We start from the raw sequence: 15404 nt of genomic DNA on the forward strand, positions 1-15404 counted from the left end.
ACCTGAAGACTCGGACTTTCGTCCTCCCGCACAGGTACCGGCAGCGCCACACCCCATGATCCAGTGAATCCATGACTCGCCAGGCCCGACCCAGACGTCTATTGACCTCTGACTCGCAGCCAGCAGAGACATGAATATCACTGCCAAGGTAAGTGAATCTCTCCACGACCTCAACATCCTCACCACAAACAGGCACAGACAGGACAGCAGCATCCAAGATGTCACCGAAAGCCTGGATCTTAGTTGTGACCCAAGAAACCCGTAATCCCAACAGCTCCGACTCCTCATTCAGCACCTCAAGGGCCCCCAAGAAGATGTCTAAAGTCTCCGCAAAGATGACTGCATCATCTGCAAAATCAAAGTCCGAGATCTTGACATTGCCAAACGATGCACCGCAACTTGATCTCTCCGACATCCTCCCTAAAATCCAGTCCATACAAGTGCTGAAAGTGTGGGGGCAAGTACACATCCCTGACGAACTCCAGTAACAACTGGAAATAAGTCAGACATGGTACCACCACACTTCACAGCACTCTCAGTACCAGAGTAGAGTTCAGACATCAGATCGATCAGTTTTGGTGGCACCCCACGAAGACCAAGAATCCTCCAGAGGACATCCCGATTCACTGAATCGAACGCTTTACAGAGATCAACATAGGCTGCAAGCAGCCCCTGCCGAAACTCTCGTCTGCGTTCGGTGAGGACACGAAGTGCAAGGATACGGTCAATCGTTGACCTCTTTGGTGTAAAGCCTGACTGCTCTAGACGCTGGTGCTCAAGCAGATGGTGGCGAACCCTATCAAGAATTATAATTATAATTATCCGAGCAAAGACCTTGCCCGGCACTGAGAGCAGCGTCACCCCTCGGTAGTTGTTGCAGTCTTGGCGATCACCCTTCCCTTTCCATAGAGGGACAACAAGGCCCCTCTTCCAGTCAGTTGGGATGATGCCTGTGTTCCAGGCAGAGCACAAAACTGCATGCAACGACACGAGTGCAGCATTTCCACCAGCCTTGAGAAGTTCGGCATGGATGCCACAGATCCCTGGAGCTTTGCCCCGTTTCAACTGGTTCACCGCAGCCCGTGTTTCCACAAGCGAAGGTGGACCACAGTTGATTCGAGGGTCAGCAACAGCGATTATAACACCCTTGACGTCCAACTCGACAGCTGGGGGATCAGCCTGGTACAACCGCTCAAAGTAACCGGCCCAGCGGGCCTTCACTTCAGACTCCTCTGTCAAGAGCCTACCACTCTCTGCTCGAACTGCAGTGCTCCGAGGGATGGGCTTGGATGAACGTAATGCGCGAATTCCCCTGTAAGCGGGACGAGAATCACCTGTCCACAGGTGATGCTCTACCCCCTCACAGATTCCTTGCACATAGGCCTCCTTGTCCACCCTCAGTGCACGTACAGTTTTACGCCTCAGCTCCCTGAACAGCTCAGCTCTGCCATTCAGCCTGGCCCTGCGACTCTGGTCAATGGTATCCAGTGTCCCTTGAGAGACAAAATTATTCTTTGCCCTGCGGTGAGCTCCAAGGCATCCACCGGCAACATCAAGGACGGTGGTCTTGAAGGCGCTCCACAACTCTTCAGGACCCCCCAAAGCACCCAGACCCCCCAAGTGTCCACTCAGCTTGTTCGCAAACTCCTCAGCTACTCTCTCATCCCTGAGCTTGGCAACATCCAGCCTAGGCTGGGATGGTACCATTCTCCAGGATTTAAGGTGCAGCTTTAGAGTTGCTACAACAAGCCTGTGGTCAGTATTGAGGAACTGAGCACTCCGGTAGACCCTGCAGTTCTGGATCATCCTCCAACGACCGTCAATGAGGACATGGTCAATCTCCTTTGCCACACCGCCAGCGTTGGAATACCAAGTCCAGCGATGAGCTTGTGGGCGCTGAAACCATGAACCAGCCACCCTAAGTCCATGACTTCTTGCAAAGTCAAGGAACTTAGTGCTATTCTGGTTCATAGTTCCTGACCCATGGGGACCAACACACACCTCATAACCATCCCTATCAGTTCCAGTCGATGCATTGGAATCCCCCAAGACTAGAAGTGTATCTCGTCTGGGGCACTGATCAACCACAGACTCGAGTGTGGCGTAGAATGCAACCTTCACGGTGAGATCACTCGCCTCAATCGGAGCATAAACAGAGACCAGGGAAATGACACCTAAGGAGTGACGAATCCTTAATCTCATAATACGCTCGTTGACCAGTGTTACCTCAATTATCATTGGGGTCAGCTTATTGGACACAGCTACAGCAACTCCTTGGGTATGGTAACCATCAGAGCGACCAGACCAATAGTAGGTGTAACCACCCACCATTATCTCTCCGCAATCCGGTCTCCGAACCTCAGAGAGAGCTGCAATCCCGATGTCCAAACGCTTGAGCTCAGATGATAACAGAGACAGGTGATAATCCTCTCTTAGGGATAGGACATTCCAGGCACCCACCCGAAGGGGCCGCCTCAGGTTAACCCAAGGAGACCGCCGTCTGGTGGACGACACCTCAGCACCACTCCGACACACTCTCCCGCAATCTGACCCAGGGATGTTACCCCGTGGTTTCCCTCCTATCAAAGATTGGGGGTCCCGAAGGCTTTGCCCCAATCCCATCATCCGGTGAGCTGCCCTGCGAAGGGAAGCTGCGCAGGAGGTACTCCCACGGAGTGGGTTTTCAGATTTTTTTGCGTTTTTGCGTTTTGCGGAATGAAGGGTTTTACGGTGGCCGGAGTGCAAATCCTGCCACCAACCTCCTAATAAGAAGTAACCCAACTGCAGGAGGACGTCCGCAGACACAGTTGGGCACTAGATATGGATGGCCGTTGGCTCACAAGGAGCTCCTCCGCCCTTTGACAGGTTTTGTTTTTAATCCTGCTGGGTGTCCATATCCAAACACCCCCCTCACCAGAAAACCTGGTGGGGGAGACGGTTTAGTCGCCGACAACCCGACCATGGAACAGGTTAGTACAGGTTTACATGGTACCTGTAGCAGGTCACAGATCGAACCTGACCTGACCTGACATTTGTTAAGCGAGGGTGGTTGGGAGGTAGATCTTGAGGACTTGGGGTTTGGGAGGGGAGAGGGGGGGGGTGGTATGGGGAAAGTTGAGGACTTGAAGTCTCATTTTACATTGCGTGGACATAACGTGGGTCCCTGATCGTAGTTTATAAAACAAAACAATGGGCACAAATCATGACAGGCTTTGATTAAAGACGAACATTGGAACGCACACTTTACAATGATGAGCTGTGAAAAGGAAATGCCTTCTCAACAAGGCTATGAATGTGTATATACAGAGAGTTTTGTTGGAAGCTCGGGAAAGCAAAAGAATAAACTAGAACAGCACCCGGAAGAGTGCATACGTCCGCCAGGCTAAACAGTTGATGCTTTGTATCCCACCGATAGGCTGGATCTACATCCGGCCCTCCAAGATCTAATTGGCTTGTCCTTGTCACATACCCAACTCATCCACCAAGTTTTGTTCGAATCCATCCCCGAAGTTTTGATGTATCGTGCCATGTATCGTTTTTGGCCCATCTCTAAATGGTGAAAAATCACTTTAAAAAAAATCAATTTTTTTAATCGTATCTAGATCCGGATCTTCGCTAAAATGGAATAAATTATTCCTTGTCCCATACCTAACCTGTCCACCACATTTCATCCGAATCCGTTTACAGTTCATTTAATGCCTTCCAATTATTCCGACCTTGTGGGGTCGGCCAGGGAACATTTTTGGGCCAATTATTTTACAAACCAGTGGCAAGGCCTGATGTTCAACTGCGAACAACTTGCTTCAGGTGCCAGCAATAACTCGGATACTCTTCACGAAAGACACCGTGTGATTTTTAATGTCCACCAACATATGACTGGTGCTGGCAGATAGATGGTTGAACATCCTTCCCTTGGACAGGCAAACATGTTAATGCATCACCATGAATGCAAAACACCAGGATGACAGTTTATAGCTGCATTGAGATTGGAACCCAGGCTAGACAGCTCAAGGGCAAGTGCACATACCTCTGAGTTATCCCCCCATTACCAAACACGAGTTCAGTTTAGAGTGTTTGTGGAAATTTTCCATAATTAATGAAGTGGATTTATTATTTTCACTTTATTTGAGCTCTGCTTCCTTCGTTAATCCTATTTATATACCCCTTGATCGTTTCCTTTGCTTATTAATATTGTAGATAAATTCAGGTTATTCAATCCAAAGTATAAAACATGAGTGTCTGTCCGTCAGTCCGTCAGTCTGTCTCCAAACGACTCCCTCAGTTTTGGAGTTAGCCCTGACAAACCTTCTGTTGGGGAGGGCAGAGAGGGGACAGACATCTGGAAGAGTGGGATTGAGTACATGGGATGGGAAGAGGCTTTGAAGATGTGGGGATGGGAAGGTGAAAGAGGGTGGGAGGGGAGAGGTCCCAGCGGATGTCCTAAGGTTGATGGGAGGTTTCTAAATACATCAACACAATGATGATTTTGAGTTTCCATCCATATGAAACTGCTTCTAATCCAGAAGTAAATACAATCACGAGTTCAGCAGAAACATTTGCTGGTTTGATAATATCTCAATACAATGATGGTTTTGATTTTACACCTGGATGACCACGCTTTTATCCATTCCAAGGTCGGTGTGAGGTTTCATAAATTTCTGAAAACAATTATGATTTAAATTTTCGATCTGCACAAAGTGTTATGAATCCGCCTTTTCTCACTGGCAGATACGTTTGTATTGGGTGTCACATGAGAACGGTGTCTTTAGAAGTTTACCTCATGAGTGTTTGTATAAAGTGTCTTTATTAGTTTACATCAGGAGTGTTTGTATAAAGTGTGTTTATTAGTGTTTGTATAAAGTGTCTTTATTAGTTTACCTCATGAGTGTTTGTATAAAGTGTCTTTATTAGTTTAATTTAGGAGTGTTTGTATAAAGTGTCTATTATTTTACTTCAGGAGCATTCGTATATAGTGTCTTTATTAGTTTACTTCAGGAATGTTTGTATAAAGTGTGTTTATTAGTGTACTTCAGGAGTGTTTGTATAAAGTGTCTTTATGAGTTTACCTCATTAGTGTTTGTATAAAGTGTATATATTCGTTGACCTCATGAGTGTTTGTATGAAGTGTCCATATTTGTTGACCTCATCAGTGTTTGTATAAAGTGTGTTTATTAGTGTACTTCAGGAGTGTTTGTATAAAGTGTATATATTCGTTTACCTCATGAGTGTTTGTATGAAGTGTCTATATTTGTTGACCTCATGAGTGTTTGTATAAAGTGTGTTTATTAGTGTACTTCAGGAGTGTTTGTATAAAGTGTGTTTATTAGTGCACTTCAGGAGTGTTTGTATAAAGTGTCTTTATGAGGTTACCTCATGAGTGTTTGTATAAAGTGTCTTTATTAGTTTACCTCATGAGTGTTTGTATAAAGTGTCTATATTCGTTTACCTCACGAGTGTTTGTATAAAGTGTCTATATTCGTTTACCTCATGAGTGTTTGTATAAAGTGTCTATATTTGTTGACCTCATGAGTGTTTGTATAAAGTGTCTATATTTGTTGACCTCATGAGTGTTTGGATAAAGTGTCTATTCGTTTAACTCAAGTGTGTTTGCATGAAATGTCTCTGTTAGTTTACCTCATGAGTGTTTGTATAAAGTGTGTTTATTAGTGTACTTCACGAGTGTTAGTATAAAGTGTGTTTATTCGTGTACTTCAGGAGTGTTTGTATAAATTGTGTTTATTAGTGTACTTCAGGAGTGTTTGTATAAAGTGTCTTTATGAGTTTACCTCACGAGTGTTTGTATGAAGTATCAATATTTGTTTACCTCACGAGTGTTTGCATGAAGTGTCTCTGTTAGTTAACCTCATGAGTGTTTGTATAAAGTGTCTATATTTGTTTACCTCATGAGTGTTTGTATAAAGTGTCTATATTCGTTTACCTCATGAGTGTTTGTATAAAGTGTCTCTGTTAGTTAACCTCATGAGTGTTTGTATAAAGTGTCTATATTTGTTTACCTCATGAGTGTTTGGATAAAGTGTCGATATTTGTTTACCTCATGAATGTTTGTATAAAGTGTCTATATTTGTTTACCTCATGAGTGTTTGGATAAAGTGTCTATATTCGTTTACCTCACGAGTGTTTGTATAAAGTGTCTATATTCGTTTACCTCATGAGTGTTTGTATGAAGTGTCTATATTTGTTTACCTCATGAGTGTTTGGATAAAGTGTCTGTATTTGTTTACCTCACGAGTGTTTGCATGAAGTGTCTCTGTTCGTTTACCTCATGAGTGTTTGAATGAAGTGTCTATTCGTTTACCTCTTGAGTGTTTGGATAAAGTGTCTACATTCGTTTACCTCATGAGTGTTTGTATAAAGTGTCTATATTCGTTTACCTCACGAGTGCTGGTATAAAGTGTCTATATTCGTTTACCTCATGAGTGTTTGTATGAAGTGTCTATATTTGTTTACCTCATGAGTGTTTGGATAAAGTGTCTATATTTGTTTACCTCACGAGTGTTTGCATGAAGTGTCTCTGTTCGTTTACCTCATGAGTGTTTGAATGAAGTGTCTATTCGTTTACCTCATGAGTGTTTGAATGAAGTGTCTATATTTATTGACCTCATGAGTGTTTGGATAAAGTGTCTATTCGTTTAACTCAAGTGTGTTTGCATGAAATGTCTCTGTTAGTTTACCTCATGAGTGTTTGTATAAAGTGTCTATATTAGTTTACCTCATGATTGTTTGTATAAAGTGTGTTTATTAGTGTACTTCACGAGTGTTAGTATAAAGTGTGTTTATTCGTGTACTTCAGGAGTGTTTGTATAAATTGTGTTTATTAGTGTACTTCAGGAGTGTTTGTATAAAGTGTCTTTATGAGTTTACCTCACGAGTGTTTGTATGAAGTATCAATATTTGTTTACCTCACGAGTGTTTGCATGAAGTGTCTCTGTTAGTTTACCTCATGAGTGTTTGTATAAAGTGTCTATATTTGTTTACCTCATGAGTGTTTGTATAAAGTGTCTATATTCGTTTACCTCATGAGTGTTTGTATAAAGTGTCTCTGTTAGTTAACCTCATGAGTGTTTGTATAAAGTGTCTCTGTTAGTTAACCTCATGAGTGTTTGGATAAAGTGTCGATATTTGTTTACCTCATGAATGTTTGTATAAAGTGTCTATATTTGTTTACCTCATGAGTGTTTGGATAAAGTGTCTATATTCGTTTACCTCACGAGTGTTTGTATAAAGTGTCTATATTCGTTTACCTCATGAGTGTTTGTATAAAGTGTCTATATTCGTTTACCTCATGAGTGTTTGTATAAAGTGTCTATATTCGTTTACCTCATGAGTGTTTGTATAAAGTGTCTCTGTTAGTTAACCTCATGAGTGTTTGTATAAAGTGTCTCTGTTAGTTAACCTCATGAGTGTTTGGATAAAGTGTCGATATTTGTTTACCTCACGAGTGTTTGTATAAAGTGTCTATATTCGTTTACCTCACCAGTGTTTGTATAAAGTGTCTATATTCGTTTACCTCATGAGTGTTTGTATGAAGTGTCTATATTTGTTTACCTCATGAGTGTTTGGATAAAGTGTCTGTATTTGTTTACCTCACGAGTGTTTGCATGAAGTGTCTCTGTTCGTTTACCTCATGAGTGTTTGAATGAAGTGTCTATTCGTTTACCTCTTGAGTGTTTGTATAAAGTGTCTATATTTGTTTACCCCATGAGTGTTTGTATAAAGTGTCCATATTCGTTTACCTCACGAGTGTTTGTATGAAGTGTCTATATTTGTTTACCTCATGAGTGTTTGGATAAAGTGTCTATTCGTTTACCTCCCGAGTGTTTGTATAAAGTGTATATATTCGTTTACCTCATGAGTGTTTGTATGAAGTGTCTATATTTGTTTACCTCATGAGTGTTTGAATGAAGTGTCTCTGTTCGTTTACCTCCCGAGTGTTTGTATAAAGTGTATATATTCGTTTACCTCACGAGTGTTTGTATAAAGTGTATATATTCGTTTACCTCACGAGTGTTTCTATGAAGTGTCTATATTTGTTTACCTCATGAGTGTTTGGATAAAGTGTCTATTCGTTTATCTCACGAGTGTTTGTATGAAGTGTCTATATTAGTTTACCTCATGAGTGTTTGAATGAAGTGTCTATATTAGTTTACCTCATGAGTGTTTGAATGAAGTGTCTATATTAGTTTACCTCATGAGTGTTTGTATAAAGTGTCTATTCGTTTATCTCACGAGTGTTTGTATAAAGTGTATATATTCGTTTACCTCACGAGTGTTTCTATGAAGTGTCTATATTTGTTTACCTCATGAGTGTTTGGATAAAGTGTCTATATTCGTTTACCTCCCGAGTGTTTGTATAAAGTGTATATATTCGTTTACCTCATGAGTGTTTGTATGAAGTGTCTATATTAGTTTTCCTCACGAGTGTTTGTATAAAGTGTCGATATTCGTTTATCTCACGAGTGTTTGTATAAAGTGTCTATATTCGTTTACCTCATGAGTGTTTGTATAAAGTGTATATATTCGTTTACCTCATGAGTGTTTGTATGAAGTGTATATATTCGTTTACCTCATGAGTGTTTGTATGAAGTGTCTATATTTGTTTACCTCATGAGTGTTTGAATGAAGTGTCTCTGTTCGTTTACCTCCCGAGTGTTTGTATAAAGTGTATATATTCGTTTACCTCACGAGTGTTTGTATAAAGTGTATATATTCGTTTACCTCACGAGTGTTTCTATGAAGTGTCTATATTTGTTTACCTCATGAGTGTTTGGATAAAGTGTCTATATTCGTTTACCTCCCGAGTGTTTGTATAAAGTGTATATATTCGTTTACCTCATGAGTGTTTGTATGAAGTGTCTATATTAGTTTTCCTCACGAGTGTTTGTATAAAGTGTCGATATTCGTTTATCTCACGAGTGTTTGTATAAATCGTCTTTATTCGTTTACCTCATGAGTGTTTGTATAAATCGTCTTTATTCGTTTACCTCACGAGTGTTTGTATAAATCGTCTTTATTCGTTTACCTCACGAGTGTTTGCATAAATTGTCTATATTTGTTTACCTCACGAGTGTTTGTATAAAGTGTCGATATTCGTTTATCTCACGAGTGTTTGTATAAATCGTCTTTATTCGTTTACCTCATGAGTGTTTGTATTTTAACTTTATGGTATCGTATTAAATTGTGATTGGAATGATGCTGTTTGGAATGAAAATATGGAGAGGTAGAGTTTAAAGGAGAATGAGGAAAATTGTGTGAGGGTTTCCACCGGTGACATTCGTGGATTTGGCATTAGCATGCACTTACTTCTGTTAAAGTCAGCTGCATTATGTGTTTTTGCTCAAGTTCTTCACGAACCGGCTGTGCATGCCTGACATTCGACTGAAAGGGTCACCTGAATGTGGAATTTATCAGTTCATGGTTTGGCATTCGCCGTTTCTGCATTGTGTGTTTGCTTTTGCGTTCCCTCAGTGCATAGCACGGGTACCTAGCTAGTTAACTCATAACTAGCAAAAGAAGAAAACTCATTCCCATCAGGACATGTTAATTCCCAACAGAATTACAATCGGATTAGTTCCTCCAGAATTTGTTTATGACTTGTCATACTCACTCCCACCATGAGCACTGCTTTTCCGTATATACAGTACAGTATTTACATTTAGAAAATAGTGGTCCTCCTCCCCTCCCAAACTCCCGAGACTATGAATTTGTTTTCCATCTAAAATCTTTCCCCTGCACTTACTGAGTACAACCAATAGTTTCCAGCTCATTATATCTAACAATTCAAAAGTGCATACAAGTCAAACAAACAAACACCCAAACAAACCAGAGAGTTCATACAACATGATACCCCATGCAGTGTTCAGGTAAATACATGAGGACCTTGCTGTTCGCATGGGTAATATTCTTGAAAATCCCTGTGAACCCAAAATCTGCAAAATATGGTTAGGGACTTCAGCTTTAAAAATTTGTCCAAGCTGTACCCTTAATTAACATGTTTGTGCATTGTTTTGTGCTATATTTATTTTCTTGAATAAAAGAGTTATTAAAAATATAAAATAAAGTATTATTATTATTATATCATTTGCAGCCTGTGGTTGCTTGTTGCATCATTGCTTAGAGCATGGTTGTGCCGCTGATGCAGTGCCCCCTTTCCAGTAAGCTGGTACTCATCTTGCTGACCTCTGAAGGATGACAGGCTGATTCAACCCACATGGGGTTGTTTAACAGCACAACAAGGGCTCAAACTCAATAACTTCAGGCAGTCACTTCAACCGTTAAGCTAACGCCATGCTTATTTTCCTGTATGAAGAACATAAAATAAAGTTCGTTTTCTTGCATTATCAAGATCATGAAACTTACCGTTAAGTTAAAAAAAAACAAGACATAAAATTCCATAGCTCCCAATGTTATGGTAATTTTGCTGTATGGAGTTATAGGGTTAGCCCATATTTATGTACAAGTAAAATGGCAATATTTATGTACAGTCTACCAGTCGGACATCTTTGATCAGATCGCAAAAAAAGTGAGGAGCACGTGTATAACATGTACTGTGCTTGTGACACGTTTGAACAAAAATCAGACCATGCATGACTGAGAAATGGTTGGGGACATATTTACGTAAGAAAATGGCCGCTAGTTGGCAATCTTGGATCTGATCTTGAAAAAAAAATGACGTGCACATGTAAGCCATCATTCTTTATCGGTGTGCCAAGTGAAAACATAACCTCCTTCCACCTTCAATGGCAGCGGAGGTGACAAAAAATAGACATTCTGATTTAAATTCCACTCAATAACACGGAAAGATCACGTGCTTTTCAGGAATCATTTCATTGGACAGCATTGCGATTCACACCCTAACCCTACAAGCTATCCCATCAGCCCCCATGAGGAATATGTAATCGGTTTAAAATCTGATCAGATACCAAACGTCCAAATGAGTCTTCTGGATGTCTTTTCTTGGAAAACATCTCCCAATACTTAGAAAGGAAATATATTTTAAAATGTAATACAGTCCTTTTTTCATCATTTCCAGAAAGAAAAATCATCTGCACTAAATATTCCATGCTATTGCATTCGTGGTTAAGCACATTATTATGATTTGTGTGAAATGTGAGAATGAAAATGCAATGGAAGACTATTGCTGCATCATTGGAGCCTGGAGATTCTGATTAAATGGACCGAAATTTTGCATCGTTTTCACATTTGGTGTCCTTTGTTAGTATCCTGTAGTGCCACACGCTCAGACATCCTTGTAATTAACCTTGAAGCAGAAATCTCACGGACCTTTCAAACATTTAATGAGACGATACATCCAACACAATACCCCGTCAAGAAGCATCGTTTAGTTGTGCAGATAAATACCCAATGTGGAAAATATGATACAAAAACAAAAACACACACACACACACACACACACACACACACACACACACACACACACACACACACACACACACACACACACACACACACACACACACACACGGTATTTATTCCATGTCCTGAAACCCACCCACGTGTGGAGATAGCAACCAACAGCAGCAACTTACAGTGGCCTGCAAAATATTCACCCCACCCCCTCCAAAGTTTTCCTATTTTGATGCTACCTGAGCTTATTTCATGATGATTTCAAATCAAACTTAATGTATAGATTATAGAGTCTTCACAAGCTACTCCAAAGTGAAATAGCTAAAAAAATGCAGATAAAATGTGAATAAGTTAGATTAACAGAGAAAATTAGATGATTCTCAGGTGCATAAATTTTCAAACCCCTTTGCATAATTAACCCAAAATCACTTCAGGAGCAAATTATTTGTTTGAAAAGTTACAAAATAAGTTTAATATGTTTCACCTGAATGTAGTCAGTGGTTTAACTAAAAAAATAATCTCCCCCACTTATCTAAGGAGTTTTAAGGTGCAACTCACTTGGTCAACCAATGAGGCAAACATGAAGACCAAGGAGCTTTCCAAAGAAGTCAGACATAAAGTGGTGGAGAAGCACCGTTCAGGAGAGGGTTATAAGAAGATTTCAGTCACTCATTATCCCTTTGAGTACGGTGAAATCCATCATGAAGAACTGGAAGACATCATACCCATCCAGACTCTACCCATATCAGGTCGCCCATCCAAACTCAGCAGGCGGGAAAGCAGGAAACTGGTTCGGGATGTCACTGTAAATCCAGCAATGACTTTGAAAGAGCTACAAGGATTTATGTCTGAGAAGAGGGTCATGGTTAATCAATCAACAATATCCTGTTCCTTTCTCAGAGCTGGCCTCCATGCACAGGTGGCAAGAAAGAAGCCATTACTGAAAAAGACACATCGGAAAACTCATATAGAGTTTGCAAAAAAGCATTTTAATGATTTGGAAGAATGTGAAGAGAAGTTTTATGATCAAACGAGACAAAAATCAAACTTTTTGGTCTAAATTCAGTGTTACATTGGTGCAAGCCTAACATTGCACATCTCCCAGTCAACACCATCCCTACTGTCAAGCTTGGTGGTGGCAGCATCATGTTATGGGGCTTTTTTTCATTAGCATGGACTGGCACGGTTGTCAGGATAGAAGGGCCAAGAGATGTTACAAAGTACAGGAGAATCCTTGATGAAAACCTGCTTGAGTCAGCCGTGAATGTGAAACTGGCTCAGAGATTTACATTTCAGCAGAAAAATGAATTATTGAGATCATTGGATCCGACGCACAAAGGTGAAGCCACACTGGAGTGGCTGAATAAGAAGAAAATTAATGCTCTTGAGTGGTCCAGTCAAAGCCATGACTTGAACCCAATTGAACATTTACGGCAAGACTTGAAGATTCCAGTCCATCAACGATCTCTCAAACTTGGCAGAACTAGAACAATTTTCACGTGAAGAATGGGCAAGGATTTCACCATCTCACTGTGCAAAGCTGGTAGAGATCTACCCAAAAAGAGTAATCTCGGTCATTGCTGTAAAAGGTTATTCCACCAACTACTGACATCAGGAGCTGAATACTTTTATAACCAGTGAATTTTGATTTGTACATGTTTTTTTGCAGGTAGTCCTGGCATGAAACGTCGTGACACAATAACAGTGTTTAATTTGATCTCTTCAGTTAAACATTTCGAAAAATTGTTTCTGCATAATTAATAATTCATCTAAATGTGGCATTACTTTCTGGGTGTGAATACTTTTGCACACCACTGTAAAAACACACACACACACACACCTGCTGAAAATAGAAGTACAGTGTAGCATTTGAGTCGTAACTAGCAGAGTACCAGCCCGATGAGCGATGTTGTTCCAAACATGCAACACGTTCTTCTGATGCATACCTTTACTTGGGAGGTGTATTGGCAACTGACAGCTCTGTGTGGGCAAAATAAATAAATAAATAAATAAAAACCCTTGAAGTTATATGCATGAAGTAAAAACACAACTACTGCTGATAATTCAAAACACCTCACTGCACTGGAAAACGTGGGGACAGGAATACTGTACTGCAAATGGTGGAGACTCTCCCACCTGGAGGTGGCACGATACGATACACATTTAAATAGAGAATCTGCACCCACCCACCCCCCCCCCAAGACCACCGGCAAAGATAAAAACACCCCAATGCATTAATTGGGATCATGCTGATCCTATGTAGCAAACCTGGATGGAATCGGCCCACAAATGTAGGAGGAGTAGCATGACGAACAAACGCGCGCGCACGCACGCACACCGATCCATGAATTATATACTGAGACGCAAAAGAAACTTACCACTTGTTTGAAATGTAATAAAATTGTAACAGTTCAAAATAAAACAAACCAACTATTGCTAATTGAAACATTGGCATTTTATTGATGACATGTCAAGTTTTTGACCAAGATACACCATCTCATAAGTTTGTTCTGCAGTACAGAACAGCACAGGGTGCAATGTCAGTCCCCTTTCAATAGCGTGTGTGGCCACCATTGTTTTGGATACAGGCAGTGCATCGTCGGCGCATACTGCCTACCAGTCTTTGGATGGATTGCTGCTGGATTCTGTCCCACTCAGTCCTCAATGTCTGAAGCCATCTGACTTAGGACCATCTATCTGCCTGTCCTGCCTTGCAGTGGTGACTCTTGGCCTCTCTGATCGAGGACTGTCATCTGCAGAGTTGTGGAGGCTGTCTCTGTCCACCAGGCCCGATATCGTCTGGTGTGAACAGCCAAGGCGACGTGCCACCTCACGGTAGCTCAATCCGCCTTGCAGTATGCCCAAGGCACACTGCCGTTGATCCCTTGACAATCGTGGCATGTTGATTGAAATGCCCATTTTGCACTGGCCTTTTTAAAGCCAATATCAAGACATCACGTGCAGCTCATTAAAATCATCCCGTACCCCTTGGCTAATCACTGACAGTCAAAACGGCTGTTCAACAGCTGTGCTATGAAGTGACCATTGAAGGTTCAAGTGACCATCCGTGACCGTTTTGTCTGACAGTGAGGACACTATTGTCCACAAATAAGTTCACACATTTACTACACGCAGTGTTATTGTTGATATTTGAAGGTTTAAAAGGTGGTAAGTTTCTTTTGCATTTCAGTATAGTTCGAATAAGGTAAGAAAGGGGAAGTGATTATGAATTTAACGTTCCTTCTTTATTTACTTTTAACAATGTTCTTTCCAAACGGGAACAATGCAGGCATGAGAGGCCAAATGGCCTTCTCATGTGCCAAAGTTCCCTATGTATATTTAACCTCCGCCATCGAAGATGGATGGCGGTTACTGTTTTCACCCATCTGTTTGTTTGTTTGTGAACAGTATTATGGAAAAACTCCTGGACGGATTTTGACGAAACTTGGTGGGGATTAGGTCTGGTCCAAGGATCAAGCCATTAAATTTTGGACTTGGTCCAAAAAAAAACCTTAGAAAATTTTGCAACTTTTTTTCAAAAAAATTTCGATTTTATTTGAAAAATATTTGAATTTTTTTTTTTTTTGTATTTCTACATGTTTTAAGTGATTTCCAACCCCCCAAAAAATTTGTTAGAGAGAAAAAAAACAAATTTTGCAACTTTTTTTTCAAAAAAATTTTGATTTTATTTTTTGGGCATTTCTACATGCGCGTCCATCTAGTTTAGTTTATTCAATTGCGGTTCAGTCGAGTCTGATCCGTTTTGACCTACAATGAATAGGATATCAGGTTCACTTAAGTTACCCAGCAGTATTGGCGGCAGAGGTTTTGCACTCTACCGAGTGCTCCCCCTATAGTTGTTGTATGTTAAGAACAGAAAGAAAAGGGGGGGGGCAGAGAGTTGTGGGTGAGGGTGCATGGAGTTGGAAGAGGGAGATTGAGATATTGGGAAAGGGGGGGGTGGACTTGGGGTTGGAAAGGGAATTCAGTACTTGGGGTTTAGGGCAGTTGAGCACTTG

The sequence above is a fragment of the Eptatretus burgeri genome, chromosome 6 (assembly GCF_056783735.1).
Source record: "Eptatretus burgeri isolate ZD-2024b chromosome 6, Ebu_testis_v1, whole genome shotgun sequence".
In the NCBI taxonomy this organism is placed as follows: Eukaryota; Metazoa; Chordata; class Myxini; order Myxiniformes; family Myxinidae; genus Eptatretus; species Eptatretus burgeri.